This window comes from Hylaeus volcanicus, chromosome 2 (assembly GCF_026283585.1).
Source record: "Hylaeus volcanicus isolate JK05 chromosome 2, UHH_iyHylVolc1.0_haploid, whole genome shotgun sequence".
NCBI classification, from domain to species: Eukaryota; Metazoa; Arthropoda; class Insecta; order Hymenoptera; family Colletidae; genus Hylaeus; species Hylaeus volcanicus.
In genome coordinates, this window is record NC_071977.1 from 30,974,715 (window position 1) to 30,978,077 (window position 3,363).

General features: G+C 41.9%; 1 protein-coding gene across 4 annotated transcripts in view; it reads right to left on the minus strand.

Moving 5' to 3' along the window:
• LOC128885086 (uncharacterized) overlaps nucleotides 1–2,957 on the minus strand; it is a 23,096-nt gene extending 20,139 nt beyond the window's left edge. Inside the window, exon 1 of one of the 4 annotated variants that reach the window (XM_054138857.1) lies at nucleotides 1,153–2,957. The gene's annotated coding sequence lies outside the window, so the exon portion shown is untranslated. The remainder of the gene's footprint in view (nucleotides 1–1,152) is intronic. The other 3 variants (XM_054138858.1, XM_054138856.1, XM_054138855.1) reach the window with 3 other exon arrangements.
• Nucleotides 2,958–3,363: the final 406 nt, after the last annotated feature.

Below are 3,363 nucleotides of genomic sequence, written 5' to 3' on the forward strand. Positions count from 1 at the left end.
ACGAAAGGACATAAGCTAACCTGTATTCTATGAAATGTTTTTTTTTTTTCACGAAATAAGGTGAATGGTCGTATTATTTATTTTCGTGTTTTCGTCAAAATTTACGAATTCTATTCAGAGTTATTTTCATTAATGTTTATAAAATGGCTGAAGTTCCTTAAAGAAAAGCTCTGTCTCTCTATCTTAAATTTAGTCTCGTCGAAGCACATAACCTAACCTGTATTCTATGAAATGTTTTTGTTTCATGAGGAATGATTTAACGAAAAATTTGTTTCGTGAAATAAGGTGAATGTAAAAGTAAACAGGCCGAAGTTGATGTTTGTTCGAGAAGCGACAACGAGTAAAAGACACGCGCTTCTCCGGCAGAGGAATTTTGTAAAGTATAGAGTCGTAGCGATGTTTTGTCTGGACGCCAGGGGTGTAACGGTTGTTAGAGCGACGACATTTTCTTTTGAAAGCGGAGGAGAATACATTGCGAAACGGACCGGCGGAGTTTTACAGTCGGTAGACTTGTTCAGCAGATTATTGTGCCACCGTTATCGCGCCAGCCAAATGACTTTTTGATGACAGTGTACAGATGTTGGCTTAATGTACGCGACGGCAAACATTCGTGCAACTGTGAGGAACAGTCGCTTTTGCTTTGCTGTTTGCTATCGGTCCGCGAGTAATCACGCAGGTGGATTGAAACAACGAAAAATGATAAAATGTAAACATTCGGTGGTATCTACCTTGAGAAGGCATAGCTTATTTCGATAAATTTCTTCTCAATTTCGGATACATAATTCTCGTATTAATTTTCAGTAATTTGATGGCTGTTATTATTTCGGTTTACTTTCATATTTTTTTTTTTTTTTACGAATATTTCATTATTTAACAATGATGAAATATCGATTTCTTTTTGATTGGTTGATTATTTAATAATAAATTTAAATATAAATATTTAATTATTCGATAATAAATTGAACCGTACGAGGAAATAATAATATCAATAAAATTACCCAAAATTAATTATTAGAATAGAATTAGAAATTACACCCTGAAGATGGTTAGAGATCTACCTATAAATATTCCGCGACCCGTCCCAGGCAACATTCCATAAAAATACAATTTCGCAAGCGATCATTCCGATCCACTATACGTAAACACAAATACCTAAAAGCGTCTTCCGTCAATTTCCACCGAAGCGAGTTCCATTCCGATCGATTCCCTCGAAGATTAATGATTCGGGTCACGGGCGAACGGTGGACGATTCAAATGAAAATACGATGCAGATGTTCTACGAATTCGAATAAGCACGCGGTTATGTAATTGCAGAAGCATAGGCGAGAGCGTAGAGTTCCTCGATCACCGACAGTCTTCGACTGGTTCGCGATAACCTCGGTCTGGAAACCAGTCGCACGGTTTCTGGAAGAGATCCTTCCAGTCGTTCAAACGTAAATCCAAAAATAAATCTGTCCGTTAGGCGAATCGTTCACAGTTCGGAAATCACGCACCACGTGGAGTTAACGGGGCACACGTTGCACCGGATGCGACGAAAATCGACGGAAAGCACGGAGACCACCGTTTCACGCCGTTGATCGGTATCCAAGGGCTGGCGATACATTCCTGGCGTATCCCTCGGTCTTAAATAGACGAACTGCGGGGTGTCGCTTGGCTGGTGTCGCGATGACATGCGACGTGTTTGCATTCGTCAGTTTTGAGTGTTTTAAGACTCTGGGCTCTTTGGCTTTTGGGCTTCTGGGCTCCCAGGGTTCTAGATCTCTGGAGTTTTAGATATTTAGGTTCTTAGGCTCTCCTGGACTTTTAGATTCTTAGATTCTTAGAGTCCTGCGTTTCTAGGTTTTCCAATTTTTAGATTTCCAGGTTCCTGGGCACCTAGACTTTTAGATTTCTAGGTCCTTACTCCTAGACTTTTAGATTCCTAGGCTCTTAGACTCCTGCATTTCTAGGTTTTCAGATTTTTAGATTTTTAGGTTCTTAGACTCCTAGACTTTTAGATTTCTAGGTTCTTGCACTCCTAGATTTGTAGATTTTTAGATTCTCAGGTTCCTAGACTTTTAGATTTCTAGGTTCCCAGACTCCTGCATTTTTAGTCTTCCAAATTTTTTGATTTTTAGACTCCTGGTATCCTGAGCTTCTGGACCCCTAAGTTTCCAGACTCCTAAGCTTCTGAACTCCTAAGAATTCTGAATTACTACAATCTTCTGGATTTCCACACTTTTGGATACTTAAATTTTCAAACCTCCAGGTTCTCACGCCTCCTGACTTTCAGACACCTAGTCTCCTACTCTCCCAAACTCCTGCCCTTCCAGATTCTCGGGGTCCCCGAGTATCCACAACTCCAAAGTCCATCCATCGCTATTTTTATCCTCGATAAAAATTCTGAAATACACCGATCCGTCGCGTCCGATGTCCACGATGACAACTGACGTCTCCCGTTTCACGCGTCCCGATGAATTCGTCTTCCTCGACGAATTCAGCAGAATTGTTATTATCGAGTGAGCCCGTCCTCTCTGTCCTCTACAGAGCTATCCGGTTACCGGATGTCTTCCAAACGGTGTATTGTTCCAGTGTGTGTTATTCCGAAATGGTTGACCGAAGCCGGCGTTATCGAATAGGTGCGCGGGGACCGGTGATCGTCGCTTCGAGCGATAAACAAACCGCAATGTTGCTCGGCCGGTGTCGCGGTGACAACTGAAGTCTCCGGTTTCGCGCGTCCCAACGAGGCTCCCGATACCCCACCAAAGAGTTGTGTTCACCAAAGTCGGGGCACCAGGTGTCGGCGGGCCTCAAATCGCGCGGAGAGCCGCGCAGGTGACGCCGTCCGCCAGGAATGCTTCCACGAAAACGACCCAAAGAAATGCGTACCTTTTTCTTCCCTCCGTAGCCTTTTTCTTTTTTTTCTTTTCGACCGATCCAAGCGGTATTCCCCGGACTCGACGAGTCAAGAAAGTTTCCGCGCGGGTAACCGCGACGAACTACATCTGGAGGGGGAGGAAACAAGTTTCGAAACACGTCGAAGGGAAAATAAATAGAGGCGTGAATTTTTGGGTGAGTGAGTATTGAGGTAATTTGGTCGTATTAGTTCTGGGAGGTTTTGGGAGGTTTTGGGAGGTTTTGACAGAAGCATGAGATTTTTTGTGAATTTTTGGATTAGTGAATATTGAGGTAATTTGGTCGAATTAATTTTTGGGGTTTTAGATAGAAGGATGACATTTTTTGTGAATTTTTATATAAGCAAAAATTGAGGTAATTTGGTCGAATTAATTTTTGGGGGTTTAGATAGAAGGATGACATTTTTTTGTGAATTTTTATATAAGCAAAAATTGAGGTAATTTGGTCGTATTAATTTTGGGCGGTTTA